At 38.7% G+C, this 20,102-nt stretch overlaps 1 protein-coding gene and 1 pseudogene across 3 annotated transcripts in view; one reads left to right on the forward strand and one right to left on the reverse strand.

Annotated features, from left to right (window-relative positions):
- Nucleotides 1-20,102, reverse strand: part of TMLHE (trimethyllysine hydroxylase, epsilon) — a 147,979-nt gene that overhangs the window by 108,422 nt on the left and 19,455 nt on the right. The window lies entirely within an intron of this gene.
- Nucleotides 1,342-6,934, forward strand: LOC308414329 (tRNA (cytosine(38)-C(5))-methyltransferase-like; annotated as a pseudogene). Its single transcript has 2 exons — nt 1,342-1,767; nt 6,184-6,934. The product of its transcript is annotated as a tRNA (cytosine(38)-C(5))-methyltransferase-like (transcript).

Raw genomic sequence — 20,102 nt, forward strand, 5'->3', positions numbered from 1 at the left:
CAAAAACAACAACAACAAAAACAGGAAACAACTATCACTATTTTTTAATATCTAGTAACATTGATGGATCAATTCCCCAATAAAAAGACATAGACTATCTGACTGGATACAGAAATAGGACCCAGCATTTTGCTGCATACAAAAAACTAATCTCAGCAACAAAGACAGGCACTACCTCAGAGTAAAAGGTTGGAGAAAAACTTTCCAAACAAATGGTCCCATGAAACAAGTTGGAGTAGCCATCCTAATATCAAATAAAATAGACTTTCAACCAAAAGTCCTCAAAAAGATAAGAAAGGACACTTTTTACTCATCAAAAGAGAAACCTATCAAGATGAACTCTCAATCCTGAACACCTATGCTCCAAATACAAGAGCACCCACATTCATTAAAAAAAAAAAATACTAAAGCTCAAAGCATATATTACACCACACACAATAATAATGAGAGACTTAAACTCCCCACCATGTTGCCAAAAGCAATATACAGATTCAAAGTAATCCCCATAAAAATTTCAACTCAATTTTCATAGAGTTGGAAACAGCAATTTGAAAATTCATTTGGAATAACAAAAATCCAAGATAGTGAAAACTATTCTCAACAATAAAAGAACTTCTGTGGCAAACACCATCCCTGACCTCAAGCTGTATTACAGAGTAATTGTAATAAAAACTATGGTATTGGTACAGATATAGAATTGAAGACGCAGAAATAAACCCACACATCTATGTTCACTTGATCTTTGACAAAGGCGCTAAAATCATCCAGTTGAAAAGATAGCATTTTCAACAATTGGTGCTGACCCAACTGGTAGTCAGCATGTACAAAAATGTAAATTGATCCATACTTATTGCCCTGTGCAAAGCTCAAGTCCAAATGAATCAAGGACCTCCACACAATACCCAATACACTCAAACTAATAGAAGTGAAAGTGTTGAATAGCCTTGAATACATAGGCACTGGGAAATTTTTCCTGAACAGAACACCAATGGCTTATCCTCTAAGATCAAGAATCGACAAATGGGACCTCATAAAATTGAAAAGCTTATGTAAGCCAAAGGACACAGTCAATAGGACAAAATGGCAACCACCTGATTGAGAAAATATCTTTATCAATCCTACACCTGACAGAAGACTAATATCTATTATATACAAAGAAGTCTAACTCAAAAAGTTAGATGTAGAGAATCAAATAACTCTATGAAAAAATGGAGTACAGAGCTAAACAAAAAATTTCAACTGAGGAATACAGAATGGCTGAGAAAAAACTAAAGAAATGATCAGAGGGGAGTAGAAGCATTGGACCAGTAAGCCTAGTTTCCAGGCCGCGGTCTCGAGAGGATGGAACCTCTGTGTGTCCTGGAGCTGTACAGTGGCACTGGTGGCATGCACCACACGCTGCGAGAAAGTTGTATCTCTGCACATGTGGTGGCTGCTATTGATGTGAATACTGCTGCTAATGAAGTATATAGCATAACTTTCCTAATATACACTTACTGGCAAAAAGAATTGAAGGTATTTCACTGGAAGAGTTTGACAAGCTGTCTTTCAATATGATTTTAATGAGCCCTCCATATCAGCCATTCACAAGAATTGGCCTACAAGGGGATATGACTGATCCGAGGAAAAATAGCTTCTTATATATTCTAGATATTCTCCCGAGGTTACAAAAATGACCTAAGTATATCCTTTTAGAAAATGTCAAAGGTTTTGAAGTATATTCTACAAGAGGGCTGCTGATACAAACAATGGAAGCATGTGGTTTTAGTATCAAGAGTTCCTGACCAGGAACAGCAGAGAACCAGGAACACAGCATTGGGCTGTCTGTTCCCAGCAGGCGGCCTTTAGGTGCAGAACAGGCACTCAGACCATCCACCACAAGGAACAACAGAGATCCAGAGACACAGACCTGGTGAGAAGGCATTCCAAGTAACCGGGGAGCAGAGAGATCTCTGCGGAGTGCATGGAAAGTGCACCCCACCTGTTTGGTTCAGGGAACCAGAACCCTACTGGGCTCTCTGTTCCCAGTAGGCGGCCTTTGGGTGAAGAACAGGCACTAAGACCATCTGCCACCAGGAACAGCGGAGATCCAGGGACACAGACCAGGTACATGGGAAAGGCTAGAACCAATCACTACAAAAAGATGGCAAGAGGAAAGCAAAAGAACGTACCCCAGGGAAACAAAGACAACCTGGCAACACTAGAACCCAGCTCTCCAATCACAGCAAAGAGCAGAATGCCAAACACTCCAGACAAAGAAGACTCAGACCTGAAATCATACCTCAAGATGATGATAAAGATCCTTAAACAAGAATGGGAGGAAAAGCATAAAGAATTAGAAGCTTTTAAAGTGGAAACAAGAAAACACTTAAAGAACTCAAAGAACTAGAGGAAAACAGAACAAAGAGATGAAGGAATGGAAGAAGGAATTTAATACAGAAATTAAGGATTTTCTAGAATTCAGTGAAAACAAAAACACAACATACCTAAACCTATGGGATGCAATGAAAGCAGTATTGAGAGGAAAACTCATAGCGCTGAGTGCTTCCAAAACGAAACTGGAGAGAGCATACACTAGCAACTTGACAGCACAGCTGAAAACTCTAGAACAAAAAGAAGCAGATACACCCAAGAGGAGTAGATGGCAAGAAATAATCAAACTTAGGGCAGAAATAGACCAAATGAGAAAAAAAAAGGAACCATTCAAAGAATCAACAAAACCAAAAGCTGGTTCTTTGAGAAAATTAACAAGCTTGATAAACCAATATCCAGACTCACTAGAGGGCAAAGAGAGAGTAATCAAATTAACAAAATCAGAAAGGAAAGTGGGGACATAACAACTGAAACTGAGAAAATTCAAGAAACCATCAGATCCTACAAAGCCTATTCTCAACAAAATTAGAAAATCTGGAGGAAATGGACGAATTCCTAGACAGATACAAGATACTAAAGTTAAACCAGGACAAGGTAAACCATCTAAATAATCCCATAACACCTAAAGAAATAGAAGCAGTCATCAAAAGCCTCCCAACCAAAAAAAGCCCAGGTCCAGATGGGTTCAGTGCAGAATTTTATCAGACATTTATTGCAGACATGACACCAATACTCTCCAAACTGTTCCACAAGGTAGAATCAAATGGAATACTACCTAACTCATTTTTTGAGGCTACAATAACCCTCGTGCCTAAACCACTGAAAGACCCTACAAGGAAAGAGAACTTCAGACCAATCTCACTTATGAACATTGATGCAAAAATACTCAACAAAATACTTGCAAACCGAATCCAGGAACACATTAAAACGATCATTCACCATGACCAAGTAGGCTTCATCCCTGGGATGCAGGGATGGTTTAATATAAGGAAATCCATCAATGTAATCCACCATATTAACAAACTCAAAGAACAAAACCATATGGTCATCTCACTAGATGCTGAGAAAGCATTTGACAAAACTCAACACCCCTTCATGTTAAAAGTCTTGGAAAGAACAAGAATCCAAGGCCCACACCTAAACACAATAAAAGCAATATACAGCAAACCAACAGCCAACATTAAACTTAATCATGCAAAACTTGAATCAATCCCACTAAAATCAGGGACTCGACAAGGCTGCCCACTCTCCCCCTACCTATTCCACATAGTACTGGAAGTCCTGGCTGGAGCAATTAGACAGCAAAAGGAAATCAAAGGGATACAAATTGAAAAGGAAGAAGTAAAACATCACTATTTGCAGATGACATGATAGTGTACTTAAGCGACCCCACAACTTCCACCAGAGAACTCCTACAGCTGATAAACAAGTTCAGCAAATTGGCTGGATATAAAATTAACTCAAACAAATCAGTAGCCTTCCTATATTCAAAGGACAAACATGTGTAGAAAGAAATTAGGAAAAAGATACCCTTCACAATAGTCACAAAAAATATGAAATACCTTGGTGTGACTCTAACTAAAGAAGTGAAGAACCTGTATGACAAGAATTTCAAACCTCTAAAGGAGGAATTCAAGGAAGATCTCAGAAAATGGAGAGATCTCCCATGCTCATGGATTGGTAGGATCAACATTTTAAAGATGGCCATCTTACCAAAAGCAATCTACAGATACAATGCAATCCTCATCAAAATTCCAACCCAATTCTTCATTGAGTAGGAAAGATCAATGTGCAATTTCATCTGAAATAACAAAAGACCTAGAATAGCGAAATCCATCCTCAACAACAAGAAAATATCTGCGGGAATCACTATCCCTGACCTCAAGCTATATTACAAGGCAATTGTGCTAAAAACTGCATGATACTGGTACAGAGATAGGCACGTGAATCAATGGAATAGAATAGAAGATCCAGAAATGAGCCCTCACATATATGGTCACCTGATTTTTGACAAAGGAGCTGTAAACATCCAATGGCAAAAGGACAGCATCTTCAAAAAATGGTGTTGGTCCAACTGGCACTCAGCATGCAAAAGAATGAAAATAGACCCTTTCTTATCTCCTTGTACAAAGCTCAAGTACAAGTGGATCAAAGATCTCCACATTAAACCAGGTACACTGAAACTATTAGAAGAGAAAGTAGGGAAAACCTTAGAACTGATAGGCACTGGAGAAATTTTCCTGAATATAACACCAATGACTTGTGCTCTAAGGTCAAATTATGACAAATGGAACTTAATGAGATTGCAACGTTTTTGTAAGGCTAAGGACACTGTCAAGAAAACAAAATGGTAGCCAACAGAGTGGGAAAAGCTATTTACCAAGCCCACATCAGATAGAGGCTTAATATCCAAGATATACAAATAACTCAAGAAGGTAGACACCAGAGAATCCAACAACCCTATTAAAAAATGGGGTACAGAGCTAAACAAAAGGTTCTCTATTGAGGAATATGGAATGGCTGAGAAGCACCTAAGGAAGTGCTCGACATCTTTAGCCATCAGGGAAATGCAAATCAAAACAACCCTGACATTCCACCTCACACCAGTCAGAATGGCTAAGATCAAAAATTCAGATGCCAGCAGATGCTGGGGAAGATGTGGTGAAAGAGGAACACTTCTCCACTGTTGGTGGGGTTGTAAACTGGTACAACCACTCTGGAAATCAGTCTGGCGGTTCCTCAGAAAATTGGACATAGTACTACCTGAAGACCCAGTTATTCCACTTCTGGACATATAACCCAGAGACACTCCAATATACAACAAAGACACATGCACCACAATGTTCATATCAGCTCTATTTATAATAGCCAGAAGCTGGAAAGAACCCAGATGTCCTTCAGTAGATGAATGGATACAAAAATTGTGGTATATTTACACAATGGTGTACTACTCAACTATCAAAAACTATGACTTTATGAAATTCTTAAGAAAAGGGATTCATCTAGAGAATAGCATCCTGAGTGAGATAACCCAGTCACAAAAGAACATATATAATATGCAGTTACTGATAATTGGATACTAACCCCAGAAAGCTCAGAACACCCCAGAAACAACTCACAGACTGTGTGAAGTTCAAGAAAAGAAAAAAAGAGAAGTAAAGAAAAAACCATTATGCTTAATCCTTACACACCAAGAAAACTTTGACTAATTCAGGATTACATTGTGGTTTTACATGTACTTTATGTTCATTTTAACTAGTAATATCTTAATGCACACTATCAAACAAAAAAAAAAATCTAAGCACTGACAAAAATGTATATGTATACTTTTATGCAAAAATGCTTATAATTTGTACATTTATCTTTGTTTTTAAAATAATGTTGTTCAATAAAAAAAGAAACTTTGAATGGATAATTTTTCATTAAAAGCCACAAGTAACAACACCAAAAATATTACCCTGAATATTCTAGGCTATTTGTTGTAGTGAAAAGTAGTCTTTGTTTTGTTTTTCTATAGACACAGGACAAGGCAGTTTAGAGAAAGCATTTAAGGTATTAAAAAAAGGGAAAGTGTTTAATTATTTTTTTATCTGAACTCAATCTCACAGGGAACACAAAACCTGACCCTGAGAAGGCCTCCCCCACTAGGTGGCAAAAGTAAGCTTAGGGAGAGACAGAGAAACCTGGCTTTCACCCCCTGTGAGGTCACAGCAGTCTTTACTGCCACAACTTAGTACAGCGCAAATGCTAGACATTGGGACTAGGGCAGCCATGCTATTCCTGGGTTCTTTAATGTACAGGAAGAAGAAGTAAAAAAAAAAGTTCCTAATTGTCTCCTTTCTCTCTCAGCATACCAAACTCATGGCTATGGTATTTTCTCATTGCAATGCTTCAGTCACAGCCTTTCCCTTTCTAGGCCCCTGGCCAGATACTGATGGAGTTTCCCAAAATTGTAACTATTCAGCCACAAAAATGTTCAGTAGTTGAAGAAAGTGAGCTAAAGGTGAAGAGAACTGAACCAGATGTCTGCTTTGATAGCAACAGCACACAGTGTTCTGGAAAAGATACCATTCTCTTTAAGCTTGAGATTGTAGAAGAAATTGACAGGAAATGCCAGCAGGACAGTGACCTCTCTGTGCAGATGCTGAAAGAGTTCCTTGAAGATGATGACACAGATCAGTACCTTCTACCACCAAAGTTATTGTTGCGGTATGCTCTCTTACTAGATATTGTCAGGCCCACTTCCAGAAGGTCCATGTGCTTTACTAAAGGGTATGAAAGCTACATAGAAGGGGCAGGCTCTGTGTTACAGACTACAGAGGATGTGCAGATTGAGAATATCTACAAATCTCTTACTGATTTGCCACTAGTAGAAAAGATAGCAAAGTTGTCAATGCTTAAACTGCGATATTTCACACCTAAAGAAATTGCAAATCTCCAGGGATTTCCTCCAGAATTTGGATTTCCTGAGAAGACAACAGTGAAGCAGCATTACCAGCTGCTTGGCAACAGCCTCAGTGTGCATGTGGTAGCCAAGCTCCTCACAGTCCTGTGTGAATGATTTGCAAATGCCTCTTAATTCTACACAGTAATTCCAAAATTCTATCTTGAATTAATTCTTACAAAACTCAACTAAATTATTTTAATTGGGTAATTTTAGTGGGTAATTCAGAGGGAACTTAAGTATGCATATCAAATTGTTTCCTTAAATTTATATTACTGTGTCTGACAAACTTTACATTTCTGTTTTTGCTTTATTGGCAAATATTTTTGTAAAGCTTTAAACATGTATAATAAATATCTTATATATCATGCTATAAACAAATTTAAGAATGTTTGAATTTTATATCTATATTAGTACTTTATAAAGTATGACATGAATCATATATTGAACCTTAAAATTATTTTTGTATGTTAATTTAAAAATTGTTTTATATAACATGGAGAAACTAATTGCATATAGACCTGGAAGCTTCATTCCTTCTGGCTAGCTTTCATACTGCTGTTTATGCTATTGTAAGCAAAAATAACCATTATTCTTAACTAGCTATAAACCAGGATGCTACAGTAGTGGCTGTCCTGTTAAGATATGCCCATGAGTGTCATGGGAATAGCCAACTGCTCTATGATTTGATTTGAGGCCTGATCAATGAGATAGGATCCATACCTGGCCCTCTTATCTGGTTCAAAGACCTGTGGCTATATAGGTTATGGGCCTGAGCGGGTAACCTACTAGTATTATTCTGTTAAATGGGCATTGTATTAAGTGATTCCTGATGACTTATCCTTACTCCATAGATTAGTGTTTCCTTCAACATTCAACAGGTAAACTTCTTGCAGTAGATGGCAATACCCAGAGAACAAAAGACTAATGGAGCACTCAGTCCTATGGGGGACATATCTGTCACTCCCCTCCTGCCTGAGGCTCAAGGATCATTGCAGAAGAGGAAGCAAGAAGAGCCAGAAGTGGTGGATGACTTTAGAAAAATGCTTTCCAGGTATAGCAGCACCACTGCTCATGTGGACACATAGCTAGAGGACAGCATGCAAGAGACCTGTATGAGCTTGAATCCCAGACAGGATCCCAGCATGGAGCGGGGTAGAGTGGGTACTCTAGCTGAGAGGCTGTTGGTACTTCATCAGCTGCTGAGAGTGATTCCTGGCATGTGGAGCACACCCATGGGTAGGCTTATACTCAAGAATATTTGAGCAACGCAAATAGGGCTTGACTTTGTTTTAGAGGACACAAAATTGGGTGGATAGAGAAGGGAGTGTGAATATGATCCATATAAGTTGTACAAAGAATTATTATTATTTAAAAATTAGAACTTTTTTATGACTCTTAAGATACTACATTTTTGTTAATTCATCCACCAATTTTTAGACAAATGCATACATTTTAAACCAAATTGTCATCACCCAATCATCATCCAACATAGACATCAATTGGGAGAATATATTAGAAAAAATGGTCATAAATTCTCAATCAGATCTTTGAAAAATGGAAAAATGCAGGTGGTTTTTTTTGTTTTTTGTTTTGTTTTTGGTTTTGGTTTATTTATTTATTTATTTATTTATTTTGAGACAGGTCTCAGTGTGTAGCCCTGGGTGGCCTGGAATTTGCTATCTAATCCAGTCTGACTTCTAACTCAGAGGGATCTGTCTGCCCCAACCTCCGGTGTACTAGCTAGAATCAAAGGCCAGCAATACCAAATCTGGTTTCCTTGTTAATCTTAATCTCAAGATAAAACCTCATTGTCCTACCTTCATTTGCACATCCTTCCTTTTAGTTAGCTATTACCAGGGTGCTTTTGCCTTGTTAGCTTTTGGGTTAAATTTGTGTGTTGTTGCATTCTAAGGAATATGGCACAGCTTATGTGCCAGTAAGGGTAAGGAAGGAAATTGTGCTGCTATTTTCATATGGTGCGCTACCCCATCCTTTATAGTACTGACTTTGAATTAACTTTTTCTCTCTCCAATCATGGCATCAGTAATGAACAGATAAATAACATATGTTGCAAACATATACTAGAATACAAGTCAGTACTACCTGGAATGGTTTTAAGATGCAATACCATGATCTGGAGGAGCCTTGGGAACCTGCTAATGAAATCATCCAGTCGTGAAAAGACAAGAGTGGGTTCATTCCACTGTGGTCAGGTTCATAGAGACAGTAAGGAGGGCAGTGTTTGCAGGGGTTGGGAGGAGGGGACTAGGAAGTCTGTGTTTAGCAAGTACAGAGTTTCTGTTTACGAACAGAAAGTTCTGAAGGTCAGGGCATTGCTGGTTGGACATGGTGAAAATGCTTAGTGCCATTGAACTGTACACTTAAAGTCTGTTGAATGGCTAATTTTATATTACTTAGATTGTACTAAAAATTTAAAAATGACTTCTGAGCTCGGGTAAATATGGGTATGTCAAAGCTATAAGCTATGTATGTATGTATCAACAGTCACTGTACATTTGTATATGTTTTTAAAGGTGAGCCTCATTAAAATTTCATAATTACAATCTGAAAAAAAAAGAAATGATCAACATCCTCAGTCATCAGGGATATTCAAATCAAAATAACCCTGAGATTCTACCTCACATCACTTAGAATGGCTAAGATTAAAAATTCAGGTGCCAGCAGATGCTGGTGAGGATGTGGAGAAAGAGGAACACGCCTCCATCATTGATGGGATTGTAAGCTGGTACAACAACTCTGGAAATCAATCTGGAGTTTCCTCAGAAAATTACACATAGTACTACCTGAGAACCCAGCTATACCATTCCTGGGCATATACCCAAAAGTCACTCCAACATCTAAAAAGGACACATGCTCCACCATGTTCATAGCAGCATTATTTATTTATTTATTTTTGGCTTTACGATATTTTTTTATTAATTCTCCAATGTCTCATATTGTCACAGAAAATTGGTCCTTTTAAAAGTCCACCTTGTGAGAATTTAGGGTTTTTTTTTGTTTTGTTTTTTATGATGTATATTATAAATATTTTTCTCTCTTACAACTTTATTTTTTTAAAAAAGGGGATACATATACATATTTTTAAAGGCATTTTGGCATGACACTAAATGAATATTTTTTGTCAGTACTTAATTCTTATAGAGGTTTGATAGCCTACACTGAAATCCCACTAGTTACCATAAGCATAAAGTACATGTAGGACAGAACGTAACAAGCAGCATTATTTATAAACAGCCAGAAGCTCGAAAGAACCCAGATGTCCTTCAACACAGGAATAGATACAGAAAATGTGGTATAGTTACACAATGGAGTACTACTCAGCTATTAAAAACAATGACTTTATGAAATTCTTAGAAAAATGGATAGAACTAGAAACTATCATCTTGAGTAAGCTAAGCCAGTCACAAAAGAACACACATGGTATATACTCACTGATAAGTGGATACTAGCCCCCAAAGCTCAGAATACCCAAGAAACAATTCGCAGGCCAGAACATGGATGCCTCAGTTCTTCTTAGAAGGGAGAACCAAAAACTCATGGTTGGAAATAATGGGACAAATAGAGAAGTAGCGATTGGAGAAAAGATCATCCAAAAACTGCCTCACCTGGTATCCATCCCATATGTAGCCACTAAACCCAAGCACTATTGCTGATGCCAAGTAGTGCTTACTTGCAGAAATTTGATATGGATACATCCTCAGCACCTCTGCCAGAGCCATACTAATACATAGGTGTTGTAGTAAATATTAAAAAATAAATGGTTTATCTCTCTCACTCCTCAGGCCCGACCCTGATATAGAGCCTCACATACCCGGTCCAAGCTGCCACCCAGATCTCACTCTGTTTACACAACTCCCTTCCCTTGGTAGTTTACTACCACCTGTTCTCTGCCTCTGTCCCAGGGTATTTCTGTACCCCAAAATCTCACAAACACAACTCTACAGCCCGATAGCTTTTCATACAGGTTTATATATTCAACTCTCAATCCACAAACCCTCTACACAACAAGATTATATCATATGGACAAAGATACAAACTACCCTTCTATATGAGATACTAGACCTATAAAATCCTTAATGTTTATAGCTATTTAATTCCAATCAATATCACTTGGGTATAGCTGGTCCTTGGGAGGATGCTTGCAGCTAACCATTGGACTGAACACAGGGACCCCCAGTGAAGGTGCTAGAGAAAGGACTGCAACCTTCATTAAAAGAACCCCATGGAAAGAACAAAATTATTAACTAATCAAACCCACCACAGCTCCCAGGTACTAAAACACCAGCTAATCAGTTCACATGAAGAGACCTATGGCTCCAGGTACATATGCAGCAGAGGATATCATTCTCTGGCATCAATGAGAGGAGAAGATCTTGGTCTAATGAAGGCTCTTTTTCCCATCATAGGACAATGTCAAGCTGCTGAGGTGGGAAAGGGAGGCTGGGAGAGGGAGCACCTTCATGGAGGCAATGGGAGGGGGAGGGAGGATGGGATTATTGTAAAGGGAACAACATTTGAAATGTAAATACAGAGAATATCCAATAAAAATGGAAAGGAAAATAAGGAAGAAAAAGTGGAGGGGGAGGGGAGATGAGAGTGGGGGGAAAGGAAGAATATTTGAAATATAAATATAGAGAATATCCAATAAAATTAAATTCACAAAATAAGGAAGAACAAAGCACTCACAGGAGGAAATCAAGGGACAAATAGAGGAGCAGGTAGTGAAGAAAAGATTATTCAGAGACTGCCTCACTTGGGCATCCATCCCATATGCAGCCACCAAATCCAGTCATTATTGCTGATGCCAAGAAGTGCTTACAGGCAGGAGGTTGATATGGATGTCTCCTCAGAGGCTCTGCTAGAGCCATGTCGATATGAGGATGATACTCATGATACTCATACTCATATAAGCCATATGAGGATGCTTGCAGCTAACCATTCGACTAAGCACAGGGACCCTAATGGAGGAGCTAGACAAAAGACTGAAGGAGCTGAAAGGGTTTGTATCCCCATGGGAAGAGCAAAAATATCAACCAACCAAACCCTCCAGAGCTCCCAGGGACAAAAACAAACAAACAAACAAAGCCAAAAACCCTCCCAAAAAGAACAACCATTGAGCACATATGGAGAGTCTCATGGCTCCACTTGCATATGTAGCAAAGGATAGTATTGTCTGTCATCAATGGGAGAAAAGGCCTTTGGTTCAGTGAAGGTCCATTTTTCTAGTGTAGGGGAATTTCAAGGCACTGAAATGGGTGGTTGGGAGTGGGAGCAACTTTATGGAAGCAAGGGGTAGGGGAAGGGGGATGGGAATCAGGTGAAAGGGGATAATAGTTGAAATGTAAATACAGAGAATAATCAATGAAAATGATAAAAATGATAAATGGGCTGAGAAAGAATTTAGGGAGACAATACCCTCTCACAATAGATGTTAGTAATATAAAGTATCTTGGTATAACTCTAACCAAGCAGATAAAAGTCCTGTATTATAAGAACTTCAAGTCTCTAAAGAATGAAAATATGGAAGATATCAGAAGATGGGATGATCTCCCATGCTCCTGGATCAGTAGGATTAACAATGAAAATAGCCATCTTACCAAAAGCAATCTACAGATTCAAGGCAATTCCCATCAAAATACCAACACAATTCTTTACAGATCTTGAAAAAAGAATTCTCAACTTCACAAGAAAAAAACAAAATCTCAGAATATACAAAACAATCTTGAACAATAAAAGAACTTCTGGAGGTATCACCATCCCTGACTTCAAGCTGTACTACAGAGTAATAAAAACTGCATGGTATTGGCATAGAAACAGACAGGATGATAGTGGAATATTATCAAAGTCCCAGAAATAAACCCACATACGTGTGGACACTTAATTTTGGATAAAGAAGTCAAAACCATGGAAAAGGGTGAGCATCAACAAATGGTGCTGTTCTAACTGGATATCTACATGTAAAAGAATGCAAATTGACCCATATCTATTACCCTGAACAAAACTCAAGTCCAAAAAGATCAAAGATCTCAACATAAAACCAGATGTAATAAGTCAAATAGAACAGAAAGTGAGGAATAGTCTTGAACTTGTCAGCATAGGAGACAATTTCTTGAACAGAACCCTAAGATCAGGCACTAAGATCAATGATAAATGGGACCTGATAGAACTAAAAAGCTCTGTAAGTCAAAGTCACTGCCATTGGAAAAAACAACAGCCTACATATTATGAAAAGATCTTCATTAACCCTACAGAAGGCTAATATCTCAAATATATAAAGAACTCAATAAATTAGACACCAACTAACCAAATATCTCAATTTAAAAATAGACTATAGACCTAAACAGAATTCTCATCAAAGGAATCTTGAATGTCTTGAAATGTCTTCAATGTCCTTGGTCATCAGGGAAATGGAAATCAAAAGGACATTGATATTCCACCGTATACCCATCAAAATGGTTAAGATCAAAAACTCAAGAGACAGCACATGCTGGTGAGGATGTGTGGCAAAGGAAACACTCTTCCATTACTGTCAGGAGTGTAAATTTGGCAGTGTCCCATTAAATTAGGAATAGTTCTACATGAAGACCCAGCTATACCACTCCTAAACATACACTGTCTTAATTAGGGTTTTACTGCTATGAACAGACACCATGACTAAGGCAACTCTTACAAGGACAACATTTAATTGGGCCTGGCTTACAGGTTTAGAAGTTCAGTCCATTATCATCAAGGTGGGAGGTGAGTTTGGCAGTGTCCACACAGGCTTGGTACAAGAAGAGCTGAGAGTTCTACATCTTCATTGAAAGGATTCTAGCAGAATACTGGCTTTCAGGCAGCTAGGGTCTTAAAAGCCCACACTCAGTGACACACCTACTCCAACAAACCCACGCCTTCTAATAGTACCACTCCCTCAGCCAATCATATACAAACCATCACATATACCCAAAAGATGCTCCACTATACCACAAGTATACTTGATCAGCTATGTTCATAGCAACTTTATTCGTAATGACCAGGAACTGGCAACAACCTAGATGTCCCTCAACTGAAGAATGGCTAAAATAAATGTGGTTCATTTACAGCAATGAATCCTATTCAACTATTACAAACAAAGACATCATAAATTTTGCATGAAAATGGATGGAACTAGAAAATATGATCCTGAGTGAAGTAACCTAGACTCACTATATACTCACTGATAAGTTCATATTAGCCATAAAATACAGAATCACCACACTATAATTAACAGACCCAAAGAAACCAAATAACAAAGAGGGCCAAAGGGAGGATGGTTGAATATTTCTCACAAGTGGAAATAAAATAGATATTAAAGGTAGACGGAGGGAGGAACCTTAACTGGAGAAAGGATAGGTGGAGAGTTGAGTGGGGAGTGGTCAGATGTAGAGAAAGCAAGGAATATAAAGGGAAATTGGCAGTGAGGGGGGGCAATCTGTAAGAAGAGTCAGGAAGCTGGGATGGGGGAGGCCCCAGAGTATCAATTCTAGCTGAGACTACCAGTATTGGTAGACATTGACCCTGAAGTGGCCTTTCCTGTAGCCATACAGGACTCCCAGGGGAGGGAGAAGGATGGCAGCCTACCCACAAAAACCTTTGACTTGAAATGTGTCCTGACTTCAAGATGTTCAGGAACAAAAATAGAGCAGAGATGGAGGGAATTTCAGATTAATAACTGGCCAAAATTGAGACCCATTTCATGGACAGATGCAACAATTCACAGTCAAATATTAGATGGAACTCAGGGAGTCTTGTTGTCAGTTTTGATGAAGGATTAAGGAACCCAAAGAGGATAGGGACTTCACAGGAAGACCAACAGAGTAAACTAAACTGGACCCTTGGGGTTCTCAGAGACTTGACCACCAGCCAAAGAACATACATTGGTTGGACCTAAGCCCCCCACAAATTTGTGTCAGATATGCAACTTGGTCTTCATGTACATCCCCAACAACTGAAGTGCTGGTGTCCCTGAACCTGTTACATACCTATGAATTTTGTTCCCCTAACCAGACCATTTTGTCTGGCCTCAGTGAGAGAAGATGTGCCTAGTACTGCAGTGACTTGAGGTGGGGGGGGGATGAGGAGGGTGAAATGGGGGAGGGATCTGTGTAAGCCGGTATTGGGAGGACAGGGGGTCCTCTTTCCCAGATTTGCCCCCATATCTCCTATCCCATCACTCCTCCCCCTGCTTCTATGAAGGTTTTCACCCACCCATCCACCCCCTCTTGCCTCCCCATCCTGACATTCCCTTACACTGGGGCATTAAACCTTGGCAGGACTAAGAGCTTCTCCTCCTATTGATGCAGCTAGAGCCATGGGTCCATCTATGTGTATTATTTGGATAGTGGTTAAACCCTGGGAGCTCTGGTGGGTTGGTATTGTTGTTCTTATTGGGTTGCAAACCCTTCAACTTCAAATCTTTCTTTAACTCCTCCATTAAGGACCCCATTCTCTGTTCTATGGTTGGCTGCGAGCATCTACCTCTGTATTTGTTATGCTCTGGTAGAAGCCTCTCAAGAGACAGCCATATCAGGCTCCTGTCAGCATCCACTTCTTGGTATCAGCAATATTGCTTGGGTTTGGTGACTGAATGTGGGCTATATCCCCAGATAGGGCAGTCTCTGGATGGCCTTTCCTTCAGTTTCTGCTCCAAGTTTTGTCTCCATATTTCCTCCTGAGAATATTTTTGTTCCCCCTAGTAAGAAGGACTGAAGCATCTGCACTTTGGTCATCCTTCTTCTGCATCCGCACTTTGGTCATCCTTCTTAAGCTTCATATGGTTTGTGAATTGTATCTTGGGTATTTCAAGCCTTTGGGCTAATATCCACTTACCAGTGAGAACACCACTGATTCTTTACACAAATGGCCTGAGAGTCTTTGCTTCCATCTGAAACTTTACAAGCAAGGCTGCCATTATTTGCACTGACCTCAACATTCTTTTATTTTTAAATTTTATTTATATGAGCACACTGTAGCTGTCTTTAGACACACTCCAGAAGAATGCATCAGATCCCATTACAGGTGGTTGTGAATCACTATGTGGTTTCTGGGAATTGAATTCAGGACCTCTTGAAGAACAGTCAGAGCACACATCCTAGCATAAGAGTACATCTTTCCAGACACAAAATATATGTTGGAGTGTTTCATGTCTAACTACTTCATTCATTGCATCACCTTGTTATATTTCTGGGTATTCATTTAGTGTATTGCTTGCTTCCAGAAAACTCAGGGCATACACTTCTCTGAACTCTTCTCCAAACACCTTGAAAGCTTAGCTGCTGGCTTTCTTGGTTTGTTAACCCTTATAAAAATACTGAAAATAGAACTAGAGTAGGAATAAGCAATGTTTAAAACCGCATGTTCCTACGTTTACTACCTAAAGTTCAATAGATTTTTTTCTTGAATAAAAAGTTCTTACAATAAACTTTATTGTGTATATTTAATGTAAAAACATATTATAAAGTACATGAAGGCAATACAATGATTTTATTAAAAATTATCAATTTATCTTCTCAAAGAGTTGTTCATTTTGTGTACAAGAGCAGCTATAATAGTCTCATATAGGATAATACAAATACTATATACTATTATTAACCATATTCCTCACATTGTACATTAGATTTATAGTGTTGATCATTCTACCCCTCTGCTACTCTGTTTTTGATCTATATTTCTTATTTTCCCCCAGCTGTCTTTTCTCAGTAACTACTGCTCTATCTTCTGTCTCTATATAGTTGAAAATTTTTTATTTTCTACATATATGTGAAATCATACCATAGGTTTTTGTTCTTTACTTGACTTATTTCATTAAGGATTATGTCCTGAATAGTTGTCTATGTTGTGGCAAATGGCATGAACATTTATTTTGTCTGTTTTTCTGTCTATCAATCATTTTAAGACATTGATTCACATTGTAGTCCAAGCTTATTCAGTATTTATTATGTAACCCATATTGGCTTCAAACTCAAGATCCTCCCATATCAGCTTCTTGACTGCTAGACACCTACTACAGGGAGTTAGGTCTGATGAAGAAGAAAAGCCAGAGGTGGAGGCAATGAGGACCTAACTTTGCTGGTTAGTTCTATGTCACCTTGACAAAAGTTAGAGTCATCAAAGAAGAGGAAACCTTTCCTGTAGTGGCAAGCCTGTAGTGTATTTTCTTAATTGATGATTAATGGTGGAGGGCCTAGCCCTTTATGTGTGGAGTGAAATGGACACCAACCCACCCACAAAACTCCTGACCCCAAATATATTCTGTCTACAAGAAATGCAGGCATGAGGATAAAGTAGAGAATGAGTGAATGGCCAACCTATCACCAGCCCAACTTAAGACCCATCCCTTGAGCAAGCACCAATCCCTAACTCTATGAAGCCTACAGAACACGGAAGAGATGGGACCAGTGAAACTGAATTTAAACAATATGTTCCAGCAATCCAGCCCTACAGAGAATAAGAGAAGAAAAACTCCAACACAAGAAGAAAAACTACACACAAAAAAGCAATAAAATAATCCCCTCACAACAAACCCAAAAGAAGAGAAACACACAAGCATAATTCCACCTCTAACAACAAAAGAAAAGAGAAAGTAATGACATTGGTCTTTAATATCTCTCAAAATCAGTGGACTCAATTGCCCAATAAAAATACAAAGACTAGCAGGCTAGATACAAAAGCATGATCCAGCATTTTGCTGCATATAAGAAACACATCTCAGTAACAAAGACAGACATTAGCTCCATGTAAAAGGCTGGAAAAAAATTTCCAGGCAAATGGTCCCAAGAAACAAGTGGGGGTAGCAATTCTATTATGCAATAAACAGACTTTTAACCAAAAGTTATAAAAAAAAGATGGGGAAGGATGCTACATATTCATTAAAGGAAAAATCCACCAATAGAAACTCTCAATTCTGAATATCTATGCCCCAAATGCCAGGGCACCCATATTTGTAAAAGAAACATCACTGAAGCTCAAAGAACACATTGAACCTCAAACAATAATAGTGGGGGACTTTAACTCCCCACTCTCACCAATGAACAGGGCATTGAAACAGAAACTAAACAGAGACACAATGAAACTATTAGAAGTTATGAATCAAATGGACTTAACAGATATCTACAGAACATTTCATCCTGTAACTAAATAATATACCTTCTTCTCAGTACCTCATGGTACCGTCTGCAAAACTGACCATATAATCAGTAACAAAATAGGCCTCAAAAGATACAAAAAGATTGAAGTAACTCCATGCATCCTATCAGATCACCATGGACTAAGACTGGTGTTCAAGAACAACAAAAACAAGAAGCTCACATACACGTGGAAGCTGAACAACGATCTACTCAATGATAACTTGGTCAGGAAATAAAGAAATTAAAGATGTTTCAGAATTTAATGAAAATGGAGGCACAACATACCCAAATTTATGGGACACAATAAAAGCACTGCTAAGAGGAAAACTCATAGTTCTGAGTGCTTCCATAAAGAAATTGGAGACAGCATACACACTCAGCTTAATAGCATATCTGAAAGCTATAAAACAGAAAGAAGCAAATATACCCAAGAGGGATAGATGACAGAAAATATTCAAACTTGGTGCTGAAATCAACCAAATAGAAACAAAAAGAACTGTGGGGCAGCAGGTTTTCGGTTGAGATGAGGTTTGAAACCCTGGTAGCCCTAAGGGATGGTAGGCATTTCCCTAAACTCTCAGGAACCACGCCCCAATCACATAGCTACAGGCCCCACTGCCACCTATACAGAGATTTGTGGCCATCAGTCAAGTAAGGGCAATGTCCTAAGCCCCTTCACAGGTAGAGGAGGTGACCACAGGTCACATAGGCTCAAGACATATCTCCATTATAATGATGTACCTAAAGGACTGGAGGCTTAGCCAATTAACTTTTCTTCCCAGACACTCTTCCCAGAAAAAGGTATTTAATCTCAGGCCTGCCCTGAGAAGTGGGGTACAGTTTTACTCATCCACCTTTCACCATGAGAATAAATGCCTTAAAAACATGTACTGTCTCTTTTCATTGGAATCCACAGTGGGGAGCCCAAAAGATCTCATATGGTCATGGATCGGCATGATTAACATAGTAAAAATGAACATCTTATCTAAAGCAATCTACAAATTCAATGCAATCCCCATCAACATTCCAATGCAATTCCAATGTAGAGATAGAAAGAGCAATTCTCAAATTTATCTGGAATAACAAAGCACGTGATAGCAAAAACCATTCTCAACAATAAAAGAACATTATTGGAATCACCACCCCTGACCTCAAGCTATACTACAGAGAAATTGTGATTTAAAAAACTGTATGTTTTTGGTACAGACACAGACAGATAAATCAATGGAATAGAATTGAAGACCCAGAAATGAACCCACAAACTTATGGTCACTTGATCTTTGTCAAAACCATCCAGTGAAAATAAGACAGCATTTTCAACAAATGGTGCTGGTTCAACTGAAGGTCAGCATGCATAAGAATGCAAACTGACCCATTTTTATCTCCTTGTACAAAGCTCAAGTCCAAGTAGATCAAGGACCTCCACAAATAAATGGATACAATGAATCTAATAGAAGAGAATGTGGGGGAAAAAAACCTCAAACACATTGGCACAGGGAAGGATTCCCTGAGCAGAACACCAATTGCTTATGTTCTAAAATCAAGAATTGACAAATTGGACTTCATAAAATTGAAAAGCTTCTGTAAGGCAAAGGACACTCACTGTCAATAGGACAAAACGGCAACCAACAGACTGAAAAATGATCTTTACCAACCCTACATTAGATAGAAGACAAATATCCAAAATATACAAAGAACTGGTAAAAATGAGGTACAGAGCTAAACAGAGAATTCTCAACTGAGGAATCTCAAATGGCTGAGAATCACTTAAAGAAATGTTCAACATCCTTAGTCATCAAGGAAATGCAAATCAAAACAACCCTGAGATTCCACCTCACACCAGTCAGAATGGCTAAGACAAAAACTCAGGTGACTGCAGATGCTGGAGAGGATGTGGTAAAAGAGGAACACTCCTCCATTGTTGATGGGACTGCAAGCTGGTACACCCACTCCAGAAATAAGTCTGGAGGTTGCTCAGAAAATTGGACATAGTTCTACCTGAGGACCCAGCTATAGGTTCCAGGCATATACCCAAAAGCTGGTCCAACATCTAACAAGGACACATGCTCCACTATGTTTATAGCAACCTTATTTATAATAGCTAGAAGCTGATAACA

Source organism: Micromys minutus, assembly GCF_963924665.1.
Source record: "Micromys minutus genome assembly, chromosome: X".
Lineage (NCBI taxonomy): Eukaryota > Metazoa > Chordata > Mammalia > Rodentia > Muridae > Micromys > Micromys minutus.